Below are 14,441 nucleotides of genomic sequence, written 5' to 3'. Positions count from 1 at the left end.
CTGTGTGTGCCACCGGATGTGGCCACACAACGCGTTTTCGTGATACATGTTTTTCTTACAAATCGAGCAGATAACAGACTTTCTTGCAATACCTAGTTATGATTATTTTGAATTAATTTCTTTTCCACATGTCATTTTATAAGTTTTTCTGTTTTACTAAATTCACATAATATTTTAATATAGCAGTTGCAGTAAATGTAGTAATAAATGGATATCAATTTCATTAAGTAACTTACATTTTAATTTCAAACTTTCAAAATCAAAGTTCATTAGTTTCTTCTTATGAGTACTCAGCCGACTCGGTCGTAGCGAGTACTCGGATGAGTACTCGACCGACTGGGTGAGTTTTACAACACTGATTGTAAGTAATATTTGCAAGCTGTTACATAAACTAAAATTGTTAGAAAGGAAAATTACAAGAAATGTTCAAGTAGGGAATTTCCAAATACATCACCTAATTATTGTACTAATGGATTTCCTGAGTCATGCCTATATTTGCATACATCACATTCAATGCAATTTTCATTTATGGTCCTCCTATTTGTATACATGTTTTATAACTTACCTTTAACCTTTTAGATTTTGTTTTCAACTTTTTGTTATTTCAATATTCTAAAACAACTATACACATTTATGCATGTGAAAGGTCGAATTAAAATACTAGTATATCATTCCAACTCTAATAAATGAAATACTTTTTGCCGCAAGCCAGACTCTCACTAAATTTATGAAATGTCATTTTAAGGTTATTTTGAAATAATTTTTTTTTCCACATGTCATTTTATGAGTTAATCTATTTTATTAAATTCAAATAATATTTTAGTATAATAACTGCAATAAATGTAGCAATAAATGGATATCAATTTCATTAATGAAGTTAGAGTAAATTACTGAAATAGTCCCTATGGTTCGGTCAAAATTTTACGTTTGGTCCCTTACTTTTTTTTGGTACTCGGAACGTCCTTATGGTTTTATTTCTTTGCGTTTTTCGTCCCTATGGTTTGGTCAAAATTACACGTTTAATCCCTAATTTTATGTATGTAAGGGACACAAAACACAACAAAATCAAACCACATGGACGATCCGAGTGCAAAAGAAAAGTTGAGGACCAAACATGAAATTTTCACCAAACCATATGGACTATTTTTGTATTTTACTCATGAAACTTACCTTTGTATCTCAAAATTTCAAAAGTGAAGTTCATTAGTTTCTTTTGTTTATTTATTTGAATTATTTTCTTAAGTTTAAAAGCTAAAAAACATTTCAATTATAATAATATATGATTTTTCTTATTTTCTTCAAAATTCGAAAAGTTCTCAAATACTTAATCCTTTATATGCATGCATGCCCCACGAAAAGTTCATCATGATCAGATCGGGCACCGTCGTCCTCCTCCGGCGGTGGTGGTTAGTTAAGATTCGTGAGTTTGAACCGCTTAGAAGACCCTTGTTCTCCATCACCGCGTTGCGCAGAAACAAAGTTGGTAGAAAGCACCCTAGCAATATCCCTACTCGCCACTACTCTCTCCTCGTGTGTGTGCCACCGAATGTGGCCACACAACGCCTTTTTGTGATACATGTCTTTCTTGCAAATCGAGCAGATCACTAACTTTCTTGCAATACCTAGTTATGATTATTTTGAATTATATTTTTTCCACATGTCATTTTATAAGTTTTTCTGTTTTACTAAATTCACATAATATTTTAATATAACAATTGCAGTAAATGTAGTAATAAATGGATATCAATTTCATTAAGTAACTTACATTTTAATTTCAAAATTTCAAAATTAAAGTTCATTAGTTTCTTCTGATGAGTACTCGGCCGACTCGAAGTGCTCAGATGAGTACTCGGCCGATTGGGCGAGTTTTACAACACTGATTATAACTAATATTTGCAAGCTGTTACATAAACTAAAATTGTTAGAAAGGAAAATTACAAGAAATGTTCAAGTAGGGAATTTCCAAATACATCACCTAATTATTGTAATGATGGATTTCCTGAGCCATGCCTATATTTTCAAACGTCACATTCAATGCAATTTTCATTTATGGTCCTCCTATTTGTATACATGTTTTATAACTTACATTTAACCTTTTAGATTTTGTTTTCAACTTTTTGTTATTTCAATATTCTAAAACAACTATACACATTTATGCATGTGAAAGGTCGAATTAAAATACTAGTATATCATTTCAACTCTAATAAATTAAACTCTTTTTGCCACATGCCAGACTCTCACTAAATTTATGAAATATCATTTTATGGTTATTTTGAAATAATTTTTTTTTCCACATGTCATTTTATGAGTTAATCCATTTTATTAAATTCACATAATATTTTAGTATAATAAATGCAATAAATGTAGCAATAAATGGATATCAATTTCATTAATGAAGTTAGAGTAAATTACTGAAATAGTCCCTATGGTTCGTTCAAAATTTTACGTTTGGTCCCTATTTTTTTTTTGCACTCGGAACGTCCCTATAGTTTGATTTCATTGCGTTTTTCGTCCCTATGGTTTGGTCAAAATTATACGTTTGATCCCTAATTTTATGTATGTAAGGGACACAAAACACAACAAAATCAAACCACAGGGATGATCCGAGTGCAAAAGAAAAGTTGAGGACCAAACATGAAATTTTCACCAAACCATAGGGACTATTTTAGTAATTTACTCATGAAACTTACCTTTTTATCTCAAAATTTCCAAAGCAAAGTTCATTAGTTTCTTTTGTTTATTTATTTGAATTATTTGCTTAAGTTTAAAAGATAAAAAAAATTTCAATTATAATAATTTATGATTTTTCTTATTTTCTTAAAAATTCGAAAAGTTCTCAAATACTTAAACCTTTATATGCATGCATGCCCCCCGAAAAGTTAATCATGATCAGATGAGGCACCATCGTCGTCCTCCGGCGGTGGTGGTTGGTTAAGATCCGTGAGTTTGAACCGCTTAGAAGACCCTTGTTCTCCATCACCGCGTTGCCCAGAAACAAAGTTGGTAGAAAGCACCCTGACAATATCCCTACTCGCCGCTAGTCTCTCCTCCTGTGTGTGCCACCGGATGTGGCCACACAATGCTTTTTCGTGATACATGTCTTTCTTGCAAATTGGGCAGATCACCGGCCTTCTTGCAGTACCTAGTTATAATTCATTATTTTTCTTATTTTATTCAAAATTGCAAAATCTTAAATATTTGAACCTTTATATACATACACACACACACACACATATATATATATATACATATATATATATATATATATATATATATATATATATATATATATAAATTAAACCTTGTAATACATGGGCTTCATAACCAGTGTTATATGTAATCTTGATTAAAAATTAGGTAAAACTATGGTTTTAAAAATTGTTCAAGGCGAGGATGTGATTAAACATATATGAGATGGACACCTAGGGGATTTGGCTCCAAGTATATATATTAAATTATTTTAATTTTTTCCAACTGTATAAATTTTATACTTCAAAGTTTTATATTCTTTATTTTCATTTATTTTACAACATTTGGACTTTTTAAAAAAATATTTTTAGTATTCTAACTAATATTTGCAAGCTGTTACATAAACTACAATTGTTAGAAACGAAAATTTCAAGAAATGTTCAAGTAGGGAATTTCCAAGTACATCACCCAATTATTGCACTGATGGATTTCCTGTGCCATGCCTATGTTTGCATACGTTCACATTCAATGCAATTTTCATTTATGGTCCTCATATTTGTATATATGTTTTATAACTTACCTTTAACCTTTTAGATTTTGTTTTCAACTTTTTGTTATTTTAATATTCTAAGACAACTATACACATTTATGCATTTGAAAGGTCGACTTAAAATACTATAATATCACTTCAACTCTAATAAATGAAACTCTTTTTGCCACATGTCAGACTCTCAATATATTTGTGAAATGTCATTTTATGGTTGTTTTGAAATAATTTTTTTACACATGTCATTTTATGAGTTATTCTATTTTATAAAATTCATATAATATTTTAGTATAATAATTGCAATAAATGTAGAAATAAATGGATATCAATTTGATTAATGAACTTAGAGTAAATTAGTCAAATCGTCCTTATGGTTTGGTCAAAATTTTACGTATGGTTTGATTTCGTTGCGTTTTTCGTCCCAAGGTTTGGTCAAAAATGCATGTTTGATCCCTAATTTTATGTATGTAAGGGACACAAAACACAAAAAAATCAAACCACTCGGACTATCCGAGTGCAAAAGAAAAGTTGAAGATCAAACGTGAAATTTTTACCAAACCATCGGGACTATTTCAATAATTTACTCATGAAACATACCTTTTTGTTTCAAAATTTCTAAAGTAAATTTCATTAGTTTCTTTTTTTATTTATTTAAATTATTCGTTAAAGTTTAAAAGATAAAAAAACATTTCAATTATAATAATTTTTTTTTATTTTTCTTCAAAATTCAAAAGTTCTCAAATACTTAAACCTTTATATATATATATATATATATATATATATATATTAACCCATGTAATGCATGGGTCTCACAACTAGTGTTATATGTAATCCTGATTAAAAATTAGGTAAAACCATGGTTTTTAAAATCGTTCCTGGCCACGAGGTGACTAAACGTATATGACATGGACACCTCGTGGGATTTGGGTCCAAACATATATAATAAATTATTTTAATTGTTTACAATTGATAACTATATAAATTTTATAGTTCAAACTTTTAAAGTCTTTGTTTTCATTTATTTTACAAAGTTTGGACATTTTTTTTGAAAACAATGGTTGTTATTCTAACAAATATTTGCAAAGTGTCACATAAACTACACTAGTTAGAAACAAAAATTACAAGAAATGTTCAAGCAAGGATTTTCCAAATACACCACCTGATTATTGCACTGATGGATTTCCTGGGCCATGCCTATATTTGCACACGTTCACATGCAATGCAATTTTCATTTATAGTCCTTCTAACTGTATATATGTTTTATGACTTACCTTTAACCTTTTAGATTTTGTTTTCAACCTTTTGTTGTCTTAATATTCTAAGATAACTATACACATTTATACATATGAAAGGTCGAATTAAAATACTAATATATGACTTCTATTCTAATAAATGAAAGTCTTTTTGCCTCATGTCAGACTCTCATTCAATTGAGATATTTCATTTAATGGTTATTTTGATGTAATTATTTTCCACATGTCATTTTATGAGTTATGCTATTTTATTAAATTCACATACTATTTTAATATAATAATTGCAATAAATGTAGTAATAAATGGGTATCAATTTCACTAATGAGCTTACCTTTTTATTTCAAATTTTCCAAAGTAAAGTTCATTAGTTTCTTTGGTGTATTTATTTAAATTATTTGTTCAAATTTAAAAAGTAGAAAATCATTTCAATTATAATAATTCATTATTTTTCTTATTTTCTTCGAAATTCAAAGTTCTCAAATATTATAACCTCTATATATATATATATATATATATATATATATATATATATATATATATATATATATATATATATATATATATATATATATATATATATATAACCTATGTAATACATGTGTCTCACAACAAGTATTATATGTAATCCAGAATAAAAATTAGGTAAAACCATGGTTTTAAAAATCATTCCTGGCTAGGAAGTGGCTAAGTATTCGCATATATTCACATGCAATGCAATTTTCCACATACACCACCTAATTTTTGCACCAATGGATTTCCTGTGTCATGCCAATATTTGCATACACTCACATGCAATGCAATTTTCATTTATGGTCCTCCTATTTCTATATATGTTTTATAACTTACTTTTAGTAGATAGTGTATTTAATTTATGGATGCAACATTTGGGGGATAACACTGACGACTTCACTACAAACTGTAACGGGGGCTTGGTGGAGAAGAAGAAAGAGAAAGATAAAGAGGAAGAGGAAGAGGAAGAGAAAGACTTAGCTTTTGTGTCCGGTTTGCAATTGTACATCATGGAGGTGTTCTTGTAATGCGTTGCAGTTTTTGTATACAAAGTTACGTTCAATGGTTAGTATTCTAACTAATATTTGCAAACTATTACATAAACTACAATAGTTAGGAACGATAATTACAAGAAATGTTCAAGTAGGGATTTTCCAAATACACCACTTGATTATTGCACTAATGGATTTCCTGTGCCATGCTTATATTTGTACACGTTCACATACAATGCAATTTTCATTTATGGTCCTCCTATTTGTATATATGTTTTATAACTTACCTTTGACATTTTAGATTTTGTTTTCAACCTTTTGTTATCGTAATATTATAAAACAACTATACACATTTGTACACATGAAAGGTGGAATGAAAATACTAATATATCACTTCTACTCTAATAAATGTATGTCTTTTTGCCACATGTCAAACTCTCATTCAATTTGAGAAATGTCATTTAGTGGTTATTTTGATGTAATTATTTTCCACATGTCATTTTATGAGTTATTCTATTTTATTAAGTTCACATAATATTTTAGTATAATAATTGCAACAAATGTAGTAATAAATGGGTATCCATTTCACTGATGAACTTACTTTTTTATTTCAAAATTTCCAAAGTAAAGTTCATTAGTTTCTTTGGTGTATTTATTTAAATTATTTGTTCAAATTTAAGAAGTATAAAACATTTCAATTATAATAATTCATTATTTTTCTTATTTTCTTCAAATTTCAAAGTTCTTAAATACTTTAACCTTATATATATATATATATATATATATATATATATATATATATATATATAAATTAACCCATGTAATACATGGGTCTCACAATAAGTATTATATGTAATCCAGAATATAAATTAGGTAAAGCCATGGCTTTAAAAATCGTTCCTGGCGAGGAAGTGGCTAAACATATATAAGGTAGGCACCTTGGGGGATTTTGGTCCAAGTATATATAATACATTATTTTTAGGTTTTTACAATTGATAACTGTATAAATTTTATAGTTCAAACTTTTATATTCTTTGTTTGCATTTATTTTACAAAATTTGGACTTCTTTATGAAAACAATGGTTAGTATTCTAAATTATATTTGAAAGATGTTACATAAAGTATAATAGTTAGAAACGAAAATTACAAGAAACGTTCGAGTAGGGATTTTCCAGATACACCACCTAATTATTGCATTGATGGATTTCCTGTGTCATGCCAATATTTGCATACATTCACATTCAATGCAATTTTCATTTATGGTCCTCCTATTTGTATACATGTTTTATAACTTACCTTTAGTAAATAGTGTATTTACTTTATGGATACAACATTTGGGGGATAACTCTAAGGACGTCACTACTAACTGTAACGAGGGCTGGGTGGATAAGAAGAAAGAGAAAGATAAAGAGGAAGAGGAAGAGGAAGAGGAAGAGAAAGACTTAGCTTTTGTGTCCGGTTTTAGCTGTACATCATGGAGGTGTTGCAGTTTTTGTATACAAAGTTAAGTTCAAATTTTGAAGGTCATGGACATCCCATTGATTGTGAGCGCTTTCCATGTTGCGCAACGATGTTATAAGTCCTCTTGGTAACCATTCGGGAATGTGGGTGTGTGGGTGATTGCAAGTGTGTGAGTGTGATTAAGGTGAGGAATACGTATATATAAGAAGGCTCATTGCATTATAGGTATACGAACAAAAAAACAAAATAATATACTCGTATCGGAAAAAATTTCTTGTTGATAAGAAAAATTAAAAATTAAGGATATAAAAGGTTTAAAGGCAGCAAATTCATTCTCATGAGATCGACCATTTTAAATATAAAACATCCTAAAAGTTTTGTTTAATTTACTTAAAATAGTTTTGGTAATCATAACTTACTACAATATTAAAAAATTTTGAACTTGAAGAATGTAAAAATATTAAATCTACTCTAATAAATAAAGGTCTTTTTGGCACATGTCACACTCCCATTCAAATTGCCAAATGTAATTGTATGGTTATTTTTAATTAATTTTTTTTCCACATGTCATTTTATGAGTTTGTCTATTTTATTAAATTCACATAATATTTTAATTTAATTATTGCATTAAATGTAGTAATAAATGGATATCAATTTCATTAATGAGCATACCTTTTAATTTCAAATTTCCAAATTAAAGTTCATTAGTTTCTTTTGTTTATTTATTTTAGTTCTTTGTTTAAATTTAAAAGATAAAAAACATTTCAATTATAATAATTCATTGTTTTTCTTATTTTCTTCGTAATTCAAAGCTCTCAAATATTTTAACCTATATATATATATATATATATATATATATATATATATATATATATATATATATATATATATATATATATATATATTAAATTAACCCATGTAATACATGGGTCTCACAACTAGTATTATATGTAATCCCAGATTTAAAATTATGTAAAGCCATGGTTTTAAAAATCGTTCCAGGAAATTACTAAACATATATCAGGTGGACGAATCGATGGATTTGGGTCCAATTATATATAATAGATTATTTTTAATTGTTTACAATTGATAGCTGTATAAATTTTATAGTTCAACCTTTTATATTCTTCGTTTGCATTTATTTTACAAAATTTTGACTTTTTTTTTTTTAAACATTGGTGATTAATCTAACTTAAATTTTGCAAGCTGTTACATAAACTACAATAGTTAGAAAAGAAAATTACAAGAAACGTTCAAATATATTTTATAAACAATTTCCATATACAACACGTAAGTATTGCACTGATGGATTTCCTCATGCCTATATTTGCATACTAAACAATTTTCATTCATGGTTCTCCTATTTGTATATATATTTTATAACTTACGTTTAACCTTTTAGATTTTGTTTTCAACGTTTTGTTATTTTAATATTCTAAAACAACTATACACATTTATATATATATGAAAGGTCGAATAAAAATACTAATATATCACTTCTACTTTAATAATTGAATGTGTTTTTGCCACGTCTCACACACTCATTCAATTTGTCAAATATCATTTTATGGTTATTTCCACATGTCATTTTATGATTTTTTCTATTTTATTAAAATCACATAATTTTTTATTATAATATCTGTAATAAATATCGTAATAAATGGAAATTAATTTCATTAATGAACTTACCTTTTTATTTTAGATTTTCAAATTAAAGTTGGTTAGTTTCTTTTGTTTATTTATTAAAATTATTTGTTTAAATTTAAAAGATAAAAAACATTTCAATTATAATAACTAGATAAGAAATCTTGCTTTGCGGGGGTTGGATTCGCCGCTAATGTCATAGAGAACCGACAAATGACGTTACGTTAAAGATGGCGTCATCATTTATCAGTCGTTCTTCATGGCAGTAGGATGCTATATTTAGTTGACTATGAAAGTATGATGCTAAAAAATGAAATAAAGTAGAAGCAAACTGAGATCTATTTTCTTTTTAAAACACATATGTCGGGTTCTTAAATCTACACAGATGAACAAAAACACATATTCAAAATTGAAGTATAATGATTAAATAAAGAGTCATTAGAAAACATAGAAAAAATAAACTATAAAAAGTTTGAAAAAGAACCCATGGTTGACTGTAACAACTCTGAATGACCAAAAATCTTAAAAAGTCAACTATTTGAAACCGAAAGCTTGAAGAAAAGCTAAAAAATTATCTTGACCAAATTTAGTCAAAGGCAACACGAGTCCAACTGCTTGCTCTCATGGGTACTGCTCCAATTCCTCCTCCTGCACCTCGTTCACCTTTATCAGGTCTCCCTTGTAGCTTCAAACCCAATGGAACCTATAAATGAAGGAGAATGAGAAAACATATAAAAATGACCAATATACCCAAAAAAAGCTAGACTGCATAAAAATGCATTTCGTGAACCTCATTCTTTGTTATTACCTTCTATGCAGTTGACGGTTGATTGCTACACATGCAATGATGAATAAACTGGCTGCAATAGTTGAGAGCTAGAAGCATAATTGTTCTTGGCCCGGGAGCGTGTGGACTGCAAATTACATGGCAGTTTTATCAATATCTTGATAAGCTCTTGCAGCTTTGAGATCCCGTAAGTGTTGATTTTTAAAAAAATTATAAATAGAAAAATTATAAATGGGTTTCAAATACCTATTATTTTCTAGGACCGACATAAATTGTCACAACTAGAAATTTTTGAGCCTTGTAACTACAACACTTATGCCAATTATGAATCAAAGACATGAAAGCATGTATGATGCTTACTCTATGACAACAAAATTTCAATCAAACACTTCATACAAGCATTGCAAATAGTCAACAAGCAATTGGAAACCTTAGAAATCCTTATTTAAGTCCATTATGGATTAGGATTTCCTTATTGGGCCCAATGGACCAATAAGCTTCCAATTGGACTATCTTGGGCTTAGAACTCTTGAATAGGCTCTAAGTGGACCCACTTCCATTTGTTTCAAAATTTTGGGCCATATTGGGCCTAGAATGAAATAAATTAATTTAATGAACCATATTGGGCCATAATTAACCTAATTTAGCCTTCATGGGTCAAAAAAATCACATTTATAATTATTTGGACAAAAAATCACTCAACATAACCATGAATATTGGGCTTAAGCAATTAAGGCTCAATCCCTTTCTTTTTCTTCACCATTCTCGGCCCAAGCCCAAAGGAAAAGAGGAAGTTGACTCCTTGCATGACACATCACTTTTATATGGAGGATATCCATGTTTTACACTTCAAACATCCATGCAATCTCATCTTTCCATGCAAGCACTTCTCTTCTTCTCCCTCTCTCTTATTCTCGGCCGAAACCAATCAAACACACACATCCCAACTAGATTTCTCTCTAAACCACTCAAAGATCATCTCTTCTTCTTCATCCAAAATCTTGAAAATTTGGCTTGAAGTCTAAGGATCTTCATCAAGTAATTCATCATCTAAGATAAGTTAATGGCTAACTTATGATCGAACTCCCTTCATTTCATCAAAATCTCTTCTAAATCCATTCAATCTTGTGATCTTGCACCTTATAAGCTCTTTAAATTTGAGGTCTTCCAAGAAAGGTTGCTAGGATCGGATTCTTCTCATCTATTCCTTCCAAAACCGAAACAACACCCAAGGTGAGTTTCATACCCCCTTATTTTCGGTTTTTATGAGTTTTTATGGGGGAGAATACAAGTAAATGTGTAGATCTATGTGTAAATGTTTGCTATGTGTGATTTGATGCATGTATGTGTGTGATATCATGTGTTTGTGATGAATATGTTATCCAAAAAGGGTGTAAAAACCAAGATCTAAAACATCAGGAAGGAAATAAACATAACTTAAACAATTTTACATTAATCAAGTCAAGAAAAATAGTTTACATGGTTAGGATGAACATACTTGAACATAAAACTTAATTCTGGGCTTAAATTGTCAAAAATACAAAACTTGGGGTCCAAACTGACAAACTATAAATTCTGGAGGATCAAAAGGGTTCAAACAGTTTCTATGTTGATTTTTCTGGACAACAAAATTTTAGAGGGGCTTAAAATGTAAGTTTTGAATTTAATGGGCTAAATTTGGACTTTTCGGCCTATTAAGCTTCAAAATGCGAAATTTCAAATTTGAGGGGCTGAAAATGAAACTTTCTGTAAAACAAGGGATTTGAAGTGAAATAAAACAATTCCAATGGTAAAAAATGCTTTTCAAATTCAAAAAGGATAAAAAATGTAAAAATTTTCTATTTTGGGCCACAACTGTCAAAGTTTCGAAATTGAGGGTTTTAACCAAGAAAAAAATTATTCTGGAAGGACTAAAGCTGTTACAAAACAAAATTTGGGGTAAAAACGTCTTTTCTACAAGTTTATGACACAAAAGTGTCAAAATAATGTTTTAAGGACTAAAATGAAATTCTTTTATATACAGGACTAAAAGTGCTATTTTTATAAAAGAAAGGTTGTGAAAAAGTAAAAATCTTACTTTTAAACGAATTAATTCATTAAGACGAAATACAAGACCCACGACTACCGACGAAGCATAAGAACAAATACACACTCAACACCAAATATCGTTACAGAATGAATTGATTCGGTCTCGAATCAATAACAAAACAAAAATCAATAAATCATAGGATTTCAATAAACACGCGATAACTACGATGAGTCAACATTCAATCTTTGGGCTTGAATGTTTCAAATCGTGCTTGTTGGGCCTTGCTAGCCCAATAACATGATCTTTGGTCCCGAAGGGAACGCGCTTACATGTTAATGGGTCTTCTATGACCTAGTTTCATGTAAAAGGACTTTCAATAGCTCTATTGTGCTATTGTGTCACACCCCGAAAACCTAAGGCGGAAACATTTCCGGGGCGGACTCCACGTTGAATATCAAATCCAATACACATAGTAAGCAAAGTAAACAACCATTACATTACATATCAAAGTTTACATTTGCTCAAAAGTAAAGTTGTACATTTGTGATACATAGTATATATGAACAAATGTAGAGACGAGTCTTCTGTATGCTGCGTCTTCTCCAAAAGGATCGCTGGGTACCTGTCTAATACGGACCTGAGAATACAAGCAGTTTGAAAATCAGCATAAAGCTGGTGAGTTCATAAGATGTTTGTTTTTGAAAGTGTATGAGTTTCCTTTGGTTTTCCGAAAAGTTTGTTATCCAAGAAAATCCCATATTTCCTTAAAAGCAATGTTTGATTAATTGTTAGGTTACACGGTTCTGGTTATGTTTAACTATGATCCCAGGAAAATCCTATATTTTCCTAATAGTAAGTTTAGTTATTGAATTTCTATGTAATGATTGATTACCTTTCGTACTTGTTATATTAACTAGGTTTTCTGATATCCTAATGGTGCTACAAATGAATGTACCTAGATGTGTGCCTTCGTATTCGTATTCCTATTCTTGATCATATTCATATTTATATTTTATATTTGTATTTGTATTTATATTTTAGTCCTATTCGTATTCGTATTCCTAATCCTAATCAGATTCGTATTCATATTCATATTCGTATTCGTATTTGTACTCGCAGTCGTATTCCTATCCCTAATCCTACTCCTAATACTATTCGTATTCGTATTCACATTCGTATTCATATTCGTATTCGCATTCATATTCGCATTATTATTTTAGTATTCCTATTCGTTCTATTCCTAGTTATAGTTTCGTATTCGTTCTGTTCCTAGTTATACTTTTGTATTCGTTCTATTCCTAATTATAGTTTCGTATTCGTTCTGTTCCTAGTTGTACTTTCGTATTCGTTCTATTCCTAGTTATAGTTTCGTATTCGTTCTGTTCCAAGTTGTACTTTCGTATTCGTTCTATTCCTAGTTATAGTTTCGTATTCGTTCAGTTCCTAGTTGTACTTTCGTATTCGTATTCGTATTCGAATTAGCTCTAATTGATAATTTGTATGAATTATTCGTAGATTATAAAATATAATTTAGATTGTAGCATTTTATCAAGAAATCTAAGATTAGTCTGAAAGCTAACTTTGTAATTCGAACTATTTGATAAACACAATTTTTGATATTAGAACATACAGTATGAAATCAATTGAACTGAACATAATTAGTTGGAGTACAATATTTCCTTGTACTTTTGCTTGTATTCCCCCCTGAAAACAGTGAAAAACACTTGAAAAAAGGGTAGGGGTATGAACTCACCGGTTGAGAAACGCATCGGTTTGGATCCTAAACGTTAGTTCTAGGTTTGCAAACGCACAAGATTCCTATGTATTATGACATGATACATATTTGTATTTAATTAGGACTTGATTAATTTATTTGTTAGGGACAAACACTTCTAGATGCGAAAACACTCATTTACAAGTGTTTGGAGGGACCCGGGTGGCATTTGAGGACACATAAGGCTTGGATATAGAGTTGGGACTTCAAGAGTAAACTCCTTAGGAAGTTTATGGCCCTAAACACCACACCCACATGAGTTCACAACCGTGAACTCATAGGTGGTGTTTTTGGATGCTAAATGGCTTCATAACTCATGGATAATTTAGCTAGGTTTACATCTAAGGCATTGGGATGAATTTAAACTCACTTGAGGACCATTTATTGGAGTTTATGGTTGTAAACTTGGAGTTTACGGCCGTAAACTCCCCCTCACATCAAATCCTTAAAGTTTTGGTCCTTAAACAATCACATGTGATTCCTAACTAATTTTCTAAGCCTTGGTATGAATTTAGGGCACCAAATGACTCATCTTTAGGAGTTTACGGCCGTGGAACATATTCTTGGGGTGTCATGGCTGTAAACACCTAACTGGAGGGTGTTTGACATGTTTAAGGTCCCCAAACTATTTTTAGATGATTCTAGGATTTATTTGAAGGCTATTGATGAATTTATATGGCTTTTTAACACTAGAAAATGAGTTTACTCCCCATGAATGAGGAGTTTATGGACCAAGCTTGTTCTTGGGCAGTAAAA

This window comes from Lactuca saligna, chromosome 5, assembly GCF_052625555.1.
Source record: "Lactuca saligna cultivar CGN05327 chromosome 5, ASM5262555v1, whole genome shotgun sequence".
Taxonomy (NCBI): domain Eukaryota; kingdom Viridiplantae; phylum Streptophyta; class Magnoliopsida; order Asterales; family Asteraceae; genus Lactuca; species Lactuca saligna.
This window is presented reverse-complemented; position numbering follows the sequence as displayed.